The following is a 15,904-nucleotide window of genomic DNA, read 5'->3' as shown; positions in this document are numbered from 1 at the left end:
CAAATTCAACCTTAATTTATGAGCTATATGAGCCCAAGTAAGTCACTTAACTTTTGCTTGCCTCAGTTTACTTATCTATATAATGGGAATAATAATAATACCTATAACAGGGTAATTATGAAAATAAAATCAGATAATATTTATAAAGTACATTGTAAACCATAAGATACTATGTAAATGGTATCTCTTGTCTTAATAAAATGCTATTCTAAGATTATTGTTAATTTGGGAAATTGGCATTTAAAATTCATTCTCCCATGAAATTCTCTAAAATGTTGATGAATTTGTGCTATTGTTAATATACACATTCACTCAAAGGGTAAAAATTATAATCTTCCACAAGTCCTTTTCTTTTTTCTTTTTGTCCTGATTCTCTGTATAGTGAGTACTTAATAAATGCCTATTGACTACAAGTTTGGCTGCTATCCTTTCTTCTCAGAGGACCAAAATGACATCACTTGTTAGAGTCAAATTACAGTGTGTTTGACTGTTCCTGATCTGACCAATCTAAGTTGAGAATGCTTTGCCACAGGTCAGGCACAAAAATAGTCCCTTTGAACATTTGGAGTAGCTTCTCTAACTATACATCTCATGTTTCTTCTGAATTAGTTCAATTCTGTTTTGCTCAAAGAACACAGCACCTTCTCTGGTAAGGGCATACTATGCTGGACAGTCCTGTGCCAGTGTCTCCCATACAGTGTGATCAATTCTAAAGTATTTAAGAGAGATCTTGAGTGTATCTTTGTATCACTTTTGCCTGACCATCAAGTGAGCCTTTGCTCTGTGTGTTGTCCATAATATAGTTTTTTGGAAAGCATACATATGGTATTTGAACAATGTGGCCAGCCAAACAGAGCTGTTCTCTCTACTTGGCAGTTTAGTTTGACAAAGGACCTCAATGTCTGGTATCTTATCCTGTCACATGATTTTTAGATTCTTCCTAAAACAATACAAATGGAAGCAATTTTTGGCACGGCATGGTATACTGTCCAGGTTTCATAGGCATCCAACAATGAGGTCAGCACAATGGCTCTGAAGACTTTCAGTTTGTTAGTCAGACTAATACCTCTCCTTTCTTAAATTTTCCTTTGGAGCCTCCCAAACACTGAGCTAGCTTGGGCAATGCTTGTGTCAATCTCATTATCAATGTGCACATTCCTGGTGTTTTGTATCCAGTTTGTATTTTTTGTATCCAGATTCTATCTGCAGAATACACAAATAATGCAATTGTATTCAAAATACTAACAGAATAAGAGAGTTTATGCACAACATTCAAAATTTCACCATTTACTGTAATGCACATATGGATGGTGTGGTACTGGCTGATGGACAGTCTATGTTTTCTTGGTGTTGTTAAGCCAAAATTAGCACAAGCAGCAGAGAATTGATCCATGCTTTGTTGCATCTCAGCTTCTGAGGCTGCATTGAGTGCAAAAATCACGCGCCAACATTCCTTCCACTTTGGTTTTGGCTTGTAGCCTTCACGAGATGAAGAATTTACCATTAGTACAAATATTACCCTATGTTCTAGATATCTTACTCAAAGTCTCTTAGTATGTCATTTGCCCTGCAAATAGGCTTGCATTTCCTATTTGCTATCCCACAAGTCAATCCACCTACACTTCCTTGAGAATAATCCTTTGTTAGTAAGATGACGTGGCATATGTGTATGTGTCTCTCTGTGTGTGGAGAGAGTCAGAGATAGAAAGAGACAAGAGAAAGAGAGAGAGATAGAGACAGAGAGACAGAGAGAGAATAAAGATTCTTGAAATGGGTTTTAGATGATGTTCAATTTTGATTCATTGGAAACTACTAATCCATGTTTTTAAATCAAATAGTATCATTGAAAGTGAATGGGGGGCAGGGTAGCTAAATGATGCAATGTTGCACTAGACATGAAATCAGAAGAACCTGAGTTCAAATCCAGCCTCACACACCTAACACTTACTAGCTGTGTGACTCCGGGCAGTCACTTAAAACTAGTTTCTTTGCTGGGGAAAAAAAAGAAGAAAGAAAGAAAGACATAATCTAAGATGTTCACACATTGTAAAGAAATCACAGGGGATAAACCTCTACATTTAAATATTTTAAAATTTCCTATTTATATCACATAACCATTGTGATAGATATCTCAAATATCATTTACAATCATTATGACTTCAGAACTACTGCAATTGTTGTAATATAAGCTATTAATTCCATCAGCTTTAATTCCATGTATAACAACATATCTTTGTACATCTAGATTTTTGTTACTTGAAAACATCAAAATAAAAAAAAAATATTGACATCACCTGGATGTTCAGGATGACAGGCAAGTAGCCTTGTCAAAGATCACCCCGTAGTTTAGTGCTTTTAAGTCAAGCCAAGAAAAAATAGCCTTCATACTGATATGTCTTTATAAAAATATTGGCTTTAATTTCTCTACATTTTAAATGCATTATTATTTATTATTTTATGTATTACTAAAGGAGCACAAATAACACTCTCTTATTTTTATTATTTTCGATGAGTCCACTTCAACCAGTTTCCTTTACAATTGTATGCATTTTACTTTACATGCATTTAAGAACAGTATTCTAAGAAGTCATTTAGATTCACCAAATTGTCAAAAGGATCCATGATGCAAAAAAGGTTAAGAACCCACATTCTAGAGAATATTCTTTAAATTAGTGGCATATTATTGTGTCAGTGACAAAAAATGGGAGGGCACGAGAAATGAAAAAAAAAAAAATAACCAAGAAAAGAATTCTGAAGACTGGATAGTCTTCACATGCTGTTTTAATACAGGAATAAATTCAAATCACTTATAGTACAAAATGAGGAAGGGCCTCCTTAAGTGGAACCAAGGAAAGGATTAGCTCAAGAAGATCATCTAATTAGTCTAGGAAGCAAGAGGAAAAAAATAACAATGTAAAGCATTGTATAGAGAAATCATTAAAGGCTTGTCTTCTATTACTCTTTGTGAGAATGCTGGAGAGGAAGTAATGACTTTCATTTTTCTTTCTTAAGATATATGGGTTGAAATGGGAAAGGAGATACTTTCATTCACATTGCTCTTTGTATGTGTGTGTGTGTATGTGTATGTATATATGAGTGCATGTATGTGTAAGTGTGGGTGGGTGTTTTATTTTATCAGCCCATGCATCCATCTTTTATAATTGCAGTATGTAAGAGATACAAAGAGAAACTTCCAGCTGAGACAAGTAGCGCTCAGAGCTTCAGTTCAGCGAAAGACTGCCTTTTCACACATTCAATAGCTTTTTTGTTGTCAAACCTTTCCCCTTCCTCACTCCCCCTAAAAAAAATATCCAGGAGATATAGGATCAGTGGATTCAACAAACCTGATGAATATGAAATAAGTCAAAACATCATATTGTTGAAAGTAGCAGGGGATAGTATGTGCCCAGAATTAGTTTCTTTCTCTCTCACTTGAAATCTGTCTCTTTGTACACTGCCCTCTCAAGAACACATTTGGCATAATGTGTTCAAATTCTGAGTCCCACTCAGAAGGCAACATTTAGGTTTTGTAGTAGATAAAGGGCAAGATTTACAATCAGGAAGGACTGAATTGAAATTCTGCCTTAGACACCACCTGAATGACTGCACAAATTGTTTAAATTTTCTCAACCTCAGTTTCTTTATTTTTAAAATGATGAAGTTGAACTAAATGCACTCTAAGGTCTCTTTCAATTCTAAACCTGTGGGTTTATGAGGAGTATTGGTAAGCTACAAAGTGCATAAAGAGGGTCAAACTACATGGTGAAGGGCCATATGAATCTATACCACATGAGGATACAAAGAGAAAACTCAGGGAAGACAAAACAGATCTTCAAATATTGTTGGAATCCTTACAGATTATTAATCTGAACTGAAACTAAATCTGCCTCCAGAAACCTCTCCAAGAAATCTGCTCTCACAGAGAACCATAATATTATACAAAAGAAGAACATCACAAAATATATTAAGGGCTCTCATTTAATGACAATTAGTTTGTTCTTTATGACCCAGTATATTAGAAGCAGGAGAAATGGATGCAGAGATTATGATTTCTCCAAGAAGCCCATTCCATTTTAGATTAGATCTATTTCTTAGATCCTTTTGCTGAAATTCCACCTTAATTTGCTTTATCACAACTTTCAATACTGCTTCTAGTACTGCTTTCTATGGATAGAGTTTTTGAGTAAGCCCTTCATACACTTGAAGAATGCAATTTTGTATCACTTCCTATTCTTCTTCAAACTAAACATCTTGCTCCAAGCAATACTACCTGATATGAAATCAAGGCCCAGAACTTCTTCCAACATAAATGTTTCATTCTCTTTCTTTGGAAGTCTTCAGGTAGACTCTTTATATTTGCATTTGAATTACATTATAATGGGGATTGCTTTTTTATATGTATTGGATGACATGACTACTAATTTTTTCTAAATTCTGTGGATGTGAAATTTCTGTGAATGTTATAAGATTTTTAAATGGACAGATTTGATTTTGAGGAAATTTACCTAATCTCAAAAGTATTATATTGATCTTGAAAAGGCAGCACAGTATGATAGATAGGATATTGGATTTGGAGACAGGAAGACTTGAGTTTAGACTCTTCTTCAGATATTTACTGTGTGACCCTGGGCTCCATGATGTCTTTCAGTCATTTTTTAGTTATGTCTCAGTCTTTGTGACCCTATTTGGGATTTTCTTTGCAAAGATACTGAAGCCATTTTCCATTGTCCTCTCCTACTCATTCTACCCTGAGGCAAATAGTGTTAAATAACCTGAGTAGGATCACACAGCTGAAAGTGTCTAAGGTTGGATTTGAACTCAGAAACTTTTCCTGACACCAGACTTGGCAATATATCCACTGTGCCACTCAACTGCTACAATCCCATTCAGTTCTAGATGTATGATGCAACAATCATGTTTTTTTTTTTCTGTGCAAGGACAATTCAAATACCACAGATACCTGATATAAAATTTGTAAGCCTCGGGAGTCATTTGGTTTCTGTGTATTTTCTCCTAGGTAATTGGAAGAAAAATGGCAAATACTTTTTTTTTTTAATTTTTTATTTAATAATTACATTATATTGACACTCATTTCTGTCCCGATTTTTTTTTCCCCTCCCTCCCTCCACCCCCTCCCCTAGATGGCAAGCAGTCCTTTATATGTTGGATATGTTGCAGTATATCCTAGATACAATATATGTTTGCAGAACCGAACAGTTCTCTTGTTGCGTAGGGAGAATTGGATTCAGAAGGTATAAATAATCCGGGAAGAGAAATAAAAATGCAGATAGTTCACATTCGTTTCCCAGTGTTCTTTCTTTGGGTGTAGCTGCTTTTGTCCGTCATTTATCAATTGAAACTCAGGTCTCTTTGTCAAAGAAATCCACTTCCATCAAAATATGTCCTCATACAATATCGTTGTCGAAGTGTATAATGATCTCCTGGTTCTGCTCATTTCACTTAGCATCAGTTCATGTAGGTCTCTCCAAGCCTCTCTGTATTCATCCTGCTGGTCATTTCTTACAGAACAATAATATTCCATAACATTCATATACCACAATTTACCCAGCCATTCTCCAATTGATGGGCATCCATTCATTTTCCAGTTTCTAGCCACTACAAACAGGGCTGCTACAAACATTTTGGCACATACAGGTCCCTTTCCCTTCTTTAGTATTTCTTTGGGATATAAGCCCAATAGAAACACTGCTGGATCAAAGGATATGCACATTTTGATAATTTTTTGGGCATAATTCCAGATTGCTCTCCAGAATGGTTGGATTCGTTCACAACTCCACCAACAATGCATTAGTGTCCCAGTTTTCCCGCATCCCCTCCAACATTCATCATTATTTTTTCCTGTCATCTTAGCCAATCTGACAGGTGTGTAGTGGTATCTCAGAGTTGTCTTAATTTGCATTTCTCTGATCAATAATGATTTGGAACACTCTTTCATATGAGTGGTAATAGTTTCAATCTCATCCTCTGAAAATTGTCTGTTCATATCCTTTGACCATTTATCAATTGGAGAATGGCTTGATTTCTTATAAATTTGAGTCAGTTCTCTATATATTTTGGAAATGAGGCCTTTATCAGAACCTTTAACTGTGAAAATGTTTTCCCAGTTTGTTGCTTCCCTTCTAATCTTGTTTGCATTAGTTTTATTTGTACAAAGGCTTTTTAATTTGATGTAATCGAAATTTTCTATTCTGTGATCAGTAATGGTCTCTAGTTCATCTTTGGTCACAAATTTCTTTCTCCTCCACAAGTCTGAGAGATAAACTATTCTATGTTCCTCTAATTTATTTATAATCTCGTTCTTTATGCCTAGGTCATAGACCCATTTTGATCTTATCTTGGTATATGGTGTTAAGTGTGGGTCCATGCCTAATTTCTGCCATACTAATTTCCAATTATCCCAGCAGTTTTTATCAAATAATGAATTCTTTTCCCAGAAGTTAGGGGCTTTGGGTTTGTCAAACACTAGATTGCTATAATTGACTATTCTGTCTTGTGAACCTAACCTTTTCCACTGATCCACTAATCTATTTCTTAGCCAATACCAAATGGTTTTGGTGACTACTGCTTTATAATATAATTTTAGATCAGGTACAGCTAGGCCACCTTCATTTGATTTTTTTTTCATTAATTCCCTTGAGATTCTCGACTTTTTATTGTTCCATATGAATTTTGTTGTTATTTTTTCTAGATCAATAAAATATTTTCTTGGAAGTCTGATTGGTATAGCACTAAATAAATAGATTAGTTTAGGGAGTATTGTCATCTTTATTATGTTCGCTCGGCCGATCCAAGAGCACTTAATATTTTTCCAATTATTTAAGTCTGACTTTATTTGTGTGGAGACTTTTTTATAATTTTGCTCATATAATTCCTGACTTTCCTTTGGTAGATAGATTCCCAAATATTTTATGGTATCAACAGTTATTCTGAATGGAATTTCTCTTTGTATCTCTTGCTGTTGGGTTTTGTTGGTGATGTATAAAAATGCTGAGGATTTATGGGGATTTATTTTGTAGCCAGCTACTTTGCTAAAATTATGAATTATTTCCAATAGCTTTTTGGTAGAATCTCTGGGGTTCTCTAGGTATACCATCATATCATCTGCAAAGAGTGATAGTTTGGTTTCCTCATTGCCTACTCTAATTCCTTTTATATCTTTCTCGACTCTTATTGCCGAGGCTAGTGTTTCTAATACGATATTAAATAATAATGGTGATAGTGGGCAACCTTGCTTCACTCCAGATCTTACTGGGAAAGGTTCCAGTTTTTCCCCATTGCATATGATGCTTACTGATGGTTTTAAATATATGCTCCTGACTATTTTAAGGAAAAGTCCATTTATTCCTATGCTCTCAAGTGTTTTTATTAGGAATGGATGTTGGATTTTATCAAATGCTTTTTCTGCATCTATTGAGATGATCATGTGGTTTTTGTTTGTTTGGTTATTGATATAGTCAATTATGCTAATAGTTTTCCTAATATTGAACCAGCCCTGCATTCCTGGTATAAATCCTACTTGGTCATAGTGTATTATCCTGGTGACAATTTTCTGTAATCTTTTTGCTAATATTTTATTTAAGATTTTAGCATCAATATTCATTAGGGAGATTGGTCTATAATTTTCTTTCTCTGTTTTCAGCCTACCTGGTTTAGGTATCAGTACCATATCTGTGTCATAAAAGGAGTTTGGTAGGACTCCTTCAATCCCTATTTTTTCAAATAGTTTATATAACATTGGAGTTAATTGTTCTTTAAATGTTTGGTAGAATTCACATGTAAATCCATCTGGTCCTGGGGATTTTTTCTTAGGGAGTTGATTGATAGTTTGTTCTATTTCTTTTTCTGAGATGGGACTGTTTAGGATATTTACTTCTTCCTCTGTTAGTTTGGGCAAGCTGTATTTTTGGAGGTATTTTTCTATTTCATTTAAGTTGTCGAATTTATTGGCATAAAGTTGGGCAAAGTAACTCCTAATTATTGCTCTAATTTCCTCTTCGTTAGTGGTGAGTTCTCCCTTTTCATTTTTAAGACTAACAATTTGATTTTCCTCTTTCCTTTTTTTAATCAGATTTACTAAGGGTTTGTCTATTTTGTTGGTTTTTTCATAGAACCAACTCTTAGTTTTATTAATCAATTCAATAGTTTTTTTACTTTCAATTTTATTGATCTCACCTTTTACTTTTAGAATTTCAAGTTTAGTGTTTGACTGGGGGTTTTTAATTTGTTCCTTTTCTAGCATTTTTAATTGCAAACCCAATTCATTGACCTTCTCTTTCTCTATTTTATACAAATAGGCCTCTAGAGATATGAAATTTCCCCTTATTACCGCTTTGGCTGCATCCCATACATTTTGGTATGATGTCTCATTATTATCGTTTTCTTGGGTGAAGTTATTAATTATGTCTATGATTTGCTGTTTTACCCAATCATTCTTTAGTATGAGATTATTTAGTTTCCAATTATTTTTTGGTCTACTTCCCCCTGCTTTTTTGTTGAATGTAATTTTCATTGCATCGTGGTCTGAAAAGGATGCATTTACTATTTCTGCCTTACTACATTTGAGTTTGAGGTTTTTATGTCCTAATATATGGTCAATTTTTGTATAGGTTCCATGAACTGCTGAAAAGAAAGTGTATTCCTTTCTGTCTCCATTACATTTTCTCCAGAGATCTATCATATCTAGCTTTTCTAGTATTCTGTTTACTTCTTTGACTTCTTTCTTATTTATTTTCTGGTTTGATTTATCTAATTCTGAGAGTGCAAGGTTAAGATCTCCCACTATTATAGTTTTACTGTCTATTTCTTCTTGCAGCTCTCTTAGTTTCTCTTTTAAGAATTTAGATGCTACCCCACTTGGTGCATATATGTTTAATATAGATAGTGCTTCATTATCCATGCTACCCTTTAGCAAGATATAGTGTCCTTCCTTATCTCTTTTAATTAGGTCAATTTTTGCTTTAGCTTGATCTGAGATCAGGATGGCTACCCCTGCTTTTTTGACTTCACCTGAAGCATAGTAGATTTTGCTCCAACCTTTTACCTTTAACCTGCATGTATCTCCCCGCTTCAGGTGTGTTTCCTGTAAACAACATATTGTAGGATTCTGGCTTTTAATCCATTCTGCTAACCGCTTCCTCTTTATGGGGGAGTTTACCCCGTTCACATTTATGGTTAGAATGACCAATTCTGTATTACTTGCCATCTTGTTAACCCCGGTTTATGCTTTCCTCCCTTCTTTCCCCTTTCCCCCCCTTCCAAGTATTAAGCTTGTGAGCACCCCTTGCTTCTCACAGCCCTCCCTTTTTAGTGTCCCTCCCCCCGCCTTAGAGTTCCTCCCCCTATCTTACCCCTTTCCCTCCCAGTTCCCGTATTCCCTTCCGCTTAGCTTATTCCTTCCCTTTCCACTTTTCCCTTCTCACTTTTCAATGAGATGGGAGAAGTTTCACCATAGATTGAATATGTCTTAAGATTTTTCACTTAAAGCCAATTCTGAAGGCAGTAAGATACCCACTATATTCATCCCCCTCCATTCTTTCTCTCAGATATAATAGGTTTCCTATGCCTCTTCATGAGATGTACTACCCCCACTTTACCCTTTTTCTGGTACAATGTCCTTTCCACATCAATTTCTAGAACAAGGTATACATATATTCTTTATACATCTATATAGTCAAAATATAGTTCCCAAGATTAATCTTTACCTTTTTAGATTTCTCTTGAGTTCTATATTTGTAGATCAAACTTTTTGTTAAGTTCTGGTTTTTTCATCAGAAATAGATGAAATTCGCTTACTTCGTTGAATGTCCATCTTCTTCCCTGGAAAAAGATGCTCATTCTCGCTGGGTAAGTTATTTTTGGTTGCATACCAAGTTCCTTAGCCTTTCGGAATATCATATTCCAGGCCCTTCGATCTTTTAATGTGGATGCTGCCAGATCCTGGGTGATCCTTATTGTGGCTCCTTGATACTTGAATTGGGTTTTTCTAGCTGCTTGCAATATTTTTTCTTTCATCTGAGGGTTCTGGCATTTGGCCACTATATTCCTTGGTGTTTTGATTTTAGGATCCCTTTCAGTGGGTGATCGATGAATCCTTTCAATGTTTATTTTTCCTCTGTTCCTATGACTTCTGGGCAGTTCTCTTTGATAATTTCCTGGAAGACAGTGTCCAGGCTCTTTTTTTCATCATGTTTTTCTGGGAGTCCAATGATTCTCAGATTGTCTCTCCTGGATCTGTTTTCCAGGTCTGTTGTCTTCCCCAGAAGGTATTTCACATTTTTCTCCATTGTTTGATTTTTTTGGATTTGCTTGACTGATTCTTCTTGTCTCCTCGAGTCATTCAATTCCACTTGTTCAATTCTGATTTTCAGTGAAGTATTCTCTTCACTCACTTTTTTAAAATCTTTCTCTAATTGTCCAATTGAGTTCTTTTGTTCTGTGGAATTTTTTTCCATTTCGCCAATTTTGTTTTTTAGAGAGCTGTTTTCTGTTTCCAGTTCACTAATCCTATTTTTCAAGGATTTTACTTCTTTATCCACTCTCTCTTTAACTGACTTTTCCAGGCTCTTTTGCCAAGCCTCCCTCTCCTTTTCCCAAGCTTCCTTCTCCTTTTGCCAAGCCTCACTCTGCTTTCCCCATTTTTCTTCTAGCTCCTTGTGAGAGCCTTTTTAATCACTTCTATGAGGTTCATCTGTGCTGAGGAACAGACGATCTCCTCCTTTGGGGAATCACCTGGGGACTGCCTGTTTTTAGTCTCCTCAGGATTTAGAGTCTGCTCTCTATCTGTGTAGAAGCTGTCAAGGGTTAAAGTCCTCTTCAGCTTCTTGCTCATTCTGTCTATTAATCAGAGACAAACTACTAAAGAAAAACAGAAAAAACTGGAGTCTTTCTTTGGGGGGGGGGGGGGCTGGGTGTGTTATCGAGCTTCCTCTACAGACTGTAGGGGGCAGCAGTGAGGCACTAGCAGGACTGTGCTGCGCCTGCGCTCTGAGATCCCAAAGCGTGCTGAGTCACTGAGGGGGGGAAGTGGGGGGCGGCCAGGTCCTGAGAGACTCCAGCTGTTTGCGGTTGTGTTCTTCAACCCCGGTGTTTTTAGCTTCTCTGCTGGGCTGTTGACTTGCTGCAGGTTCCAAACCTGTAGCGAAGCTCTCCCCGCAGAGACGGCTACGATCACTCCCCACCCCCTCTCAGCTCTGCTCCCGTGCTCTCACTGCCGCTGCCCGCCGCCTGCGCCCGATCTAAAACCGCCCCAGCCCTCCAGTAAAGACAGACCTTTCTTGGCGGATCTCAAGGATGGCTTCTCTTGGTAACTATTTGTGGGTTTTTTTCAGTCAAGCATTGATTCAGAGGCTTGTAATGAAGTGGATAGTGAGAGAAAGCGCGGAGCTTATGCAACTGTGAGCCTCCTCTCCGCCATCTTAACCGGAAGTCCAAAATGGCAAATACTTTTGCTAAAATTCTGTGGACTGAATTATCAGTCATTTGATCAATAGGTAATAAACTTCTTAGCCTGAAAACACAGCTTATTAGAGAAATAAACATCTGATAATTTCAGATTTTTTTAATAAATAGCAAAATTAAAAGAGTCAAATCTTTAAGGAGATTGGTTTACAAATTATTTAGTTACAATAAAATGGCTGTGTTTTGTGTTTTCATAGTTTGTTTCAGTAGGTTAAAGTACATGTGCACTGAATTTTTCAATGCACAACTTTATGGATTTTTAAAATATTAATGCACTTTTTAAAACTTCATATTCATTATGTAATGTTTCTCTCCAATCCTCATGTTCATTTTCCCATGGAGTAAACCATTCCTGCTAACAAAGATTTTTTCAAAAAAACTAACTTTGAAAATAATATATTTTTGCATGCTAGAGGAATAGATTATGTGGGAAGAATGAGCAAATAACTCTGGCAATTTCATACAGTTCATTCTATCAGGCTAACATAATCACAAAATTCCTAAAGCTGTTTAGTCCAATATACTTAAATCAAAGTCTCCTCTAAAGTATATGTGGATAGGACATTGTTATGGCAGTGGTAGTGGTGATGGTGGTGATTATTGTCCACTTTACAAGTTGTTGTCTTTTGTTCTAAAAGAAGACCATGGCACAAGGGAGGTAATATCACGATACACAAATGAATTGGATTTAAGTGAGGGAGTGATGTGTAAAGTCAGAAATCGTCAGCAGAGGCTACACAGCAGAGGGCAATGCAATAGAGTATCCTCTTTCATTAGAGAAAGTTGCTTGCCCAAGTATAGCACTAGAAGACATAGTCATTTCTGTAGTGTTAGAGGAGAGTTATACATTTCCTCTAATAGAAGTATGACTGAATTGCATGTATTTCTAAGGCATATCTTCTGCAATGTGTATTCCCTAATCACAAACGTTCTTTGTGTGTTTGTTGCCTCCTCCATTGGTGATATGATATCCTGTGGAAGAAATGTTTTATAGTGAGAGATATTTGTTGCTAATTTTGCTATGCTGCTTAATTAAATAAAGGACAACTAGGTAGACAGAGCACCAAGTCTATAGTCAGTTCAAATCTGACCTATTTAATTAAATATTCGCTGAAAAAAAAAAAAAAGAACCTTATCACTTTGACTTATAAAAGGGCTTTCACTAATATAGCATGACTTAGGAGTCCTTAACTATTTTTTGAATGCTCCTCTAGATATTCACCAGTTGTCCATTTCCACCCAAAGAAATAGTATAACAAACTAAATACAAGAACAGAGTACATTCTAATATCACTTTCTTATACTCATCCTTTTTATTCATCATTTGGATCCTTTTTTCAAGAGATTATAGATAGGTGTGGTAAGCAGTCAAATAACATTAAAAGTAATATGCAATAATGGAAATAACATTGAGTTTAGAATCCAAGAAGGCTAATAAATTGTGTTTAAATAGTGATTTGAGGTTTACATCTGGGTTCAAATCAAACTTGGCTGTTTACTAGAATAAGATATATCTTTTCTTTAGTCCTCTGTGAATTGCAGAGGTTTTATTAGGTAATTCTAATGGTCTTTTGAGCTTTAAAGACTATGATTCTATCTGATGAGCACCTGCAAGTAAAATCTAACTAACAGAGCAACATATAGGTCTAAGACTGTGAAAACAGCCGTTTGAATTTGCTCAAGAGATTTCCTATTTGTGAAAACAGTCAATTCTGGAATCTCAGCTACAATAACACAGAGCAACTGAAATGCCAGATGGGAACTCTAAGCGCATATTAAGAGAATATCTAATAGGTAACTACAATACATGTCTAATTCATTATCTTTTTCAAAGAGCATGTACTGAAAAGGATGGCCCACTCTGAGTTTATTAAAGAATTTGGAAAAGAGTAAGCATCTCACGTTGTTTCCCCATCACTTTCTCAATCATCCCATCACTTCACCAATAAAAAGTGCAATGTACATTTAGATAAGGATAGTAGCTTTCATTATTTACTCCCTGTTTGCTATTCACTTCAAACCATTTTTGATTGGGCCTGTCAGGGTGAAAAGTTTGCTCCAGTCATGTTGTTTCAGAGACTTGTCTAAAACGATCTAGAGAAGAAAAAAAAATGAAAAGAAGTCTCATTGCTCTCTCTGTCTAAGTGGAGCTGGCACATGTTACTTTTTAATAGAATGTGTTTGTGACAAGAAGTTTTCTTTTAGTACTTGACATTTTCAAGACATTTCCTTAACTGACTGAGAGGTAGTCCCATGGTAAGCACTCAGTTAAGATAATACAATTTGATTATATAGCCCTCTGGCAGCCTTTATGTGAAACATTCCTGGACAATTTACAAGTAGCTTACAGTGAAATTAGCACTGAAGAAAGGCATGTGGCAGTATGAAATCAGTTTGTTTTGTTGACTGAGAAGCCTCCTCTTAAGAAAATGTGCCAATACCTAAATAGTTAAGAGAACCAACGATTGATTTTCTAAAAGCAGATGATTAAAAGGAAATGAATAATCATAATAAATTAATATTATATTAATTTTATCAATATCAATCAAAATATGCATTTATTTCTCCACTTTTGGAAGTATAAAAGCAAAATATTGCTGTTGTTATAGATTAATAATAAATAATAACAATCATCATTAAAATAACATTAATTATTATTAATTTATCTTATGTTACTAAAAATTATGGCATATTATGTACCAATGTATTAATGCAATATCATATAGAATTTTTATAATTATTAATGTAATATTGATATAAAAGATGATGCCTAAAATGATTATTATTGATATAATAGTATAGTAATATTATAACAATGACACATATGATGCTTCAAAGTTTTACAAAGGACTTGATATATACTATAGCATTTGATCCTCAAAACAACTCTATGAGAGGTAAATAATTATTATTCTCTTATAACAGATGAAGGAACCGGAGTTGACAAAGCTAGACCATGGTCATGCAACTTGCCAATTTCTTGGGCAGATTTCATGCTCAAGTCTTCCTGACTCCTAGTCTGAAGCTATATCTACTATGAATCTATATCCAGGTATTCTATAGGATCCTCCCTATTCTATAGTGCCTCCACCACTACCACCAAAAGAAAATTTTTTGGCTTAGATTTTTTTTTTCATAATTTCATTGAAAATAACATTTAAGGACTAAAATTATGCATTTTAGCATAGTCCCTTAATAATTTTTATATCTTACACTTTTTGGCAGACTTGGAGGTCTATGGACTTCTTATCAAAATATATATATTTTAGGGGTTGCGAGGTTGCACAATGGATAGAGCACAAAGTCAGGAGGATATGAGTTCAAATCTGAACTCAGACACTTAACATTCCTAGTATTGTGACCTGGGCAAGTCACTTAACCCCAATTGCCTCAGCAATATATACATATATACATATATACATACATATATATATAAATTTCACAATTCTAAATATATATATAATATATATATATATACATAGTGAATTGTGAAATATATATATATATATATGATCAGAGCCTGTTGCTTTTAACTTTTCTGTCAAATATATTAATTAATTTCTATTGGTAGTTGCCACACTCTCTACGGTACATCCTGTCTTCTGGAATGCCAGATGTGATTTGCTGTGCCTCAGATGAGATCAAATGCATGCAGCAATGGGAGTCAAGGTGCAAAGTCAACTAGTACATGCCACCTTTTTCTGAGGCTACACATTGACAAGCTCCAATTCAGCTTTCTACAGTTTCCTGGCATTTTGATAGAGAAAGAACCCCCTTGTCAAATAGTAGTCAAGCTACAACAGAATTAGTGGGCAAAGAAGAATGAGTGGGAAGAGAAGAAGAGGGGGAGAGTCATTTTTCCAAGTAGGAAAATTAAATCTTGACATGTTTGTATATTTGAATGACTTTGCTTAAGAGAAATAAGCCTTGTGAAATGGAGGCTTTGTGGAAATACCAATGTTGCAGCTATTGCAAACTACAAGATCAGGAAATTGTGGATAAAGATTTGTTTCTTAATATTTGATATAAAGGCCAGATACTGTATCATTTGTAACCAAATACATGTGATTTAATTGTATGCTTAATTTCACTTCTGAGTCTTCAAAATCAAAATTGCAAACCTTGGGAGATCAACAATTTCTGTTTTCTGGTGCCTGCTTAATGAGAAAGGAGGAGTTTCACTCATAGCCAAGCAGCAATACTCCTCAGGAGACATGGATTCTATCTAGTATTAAGGAGTAATCACTCTTCTGATACCCTAGAAATCTTCTTTCCTCTTTACTATGCTTAATCTTAGACCAATAGTAATCATGTCTATCATTGAGAACTTCCATTTAAGGAAACTTAAAGAACTACCTTCAGTTGCTTTAACTCATTTTCTTTGTTTTTGAGCAACTTTTATGTCATCTTGTAATGACAGAGAAAT

The sequence above is a fragment of the Antechinus flavipes genome, chromosome 4, assembly GCF_016432865.1.
Source record: "Antechinus flavipes isolate AdamAnt ecotype Samford, QLD, Australia chromosome 4, AdamAnt_v2, whole genome shotgun sequence".
Taxonomy (NCBI): Eukaryota; Metazoa; Chordata; class Mammalia; order Dasyuromorphia; family Dasyuridae; genus Antechinus; species Antechinus flavipes.
The sequence above is the reverse complement of the archived record's forward strand: the minus strand, read 5'-3'. Positions refer to the sequence as shown.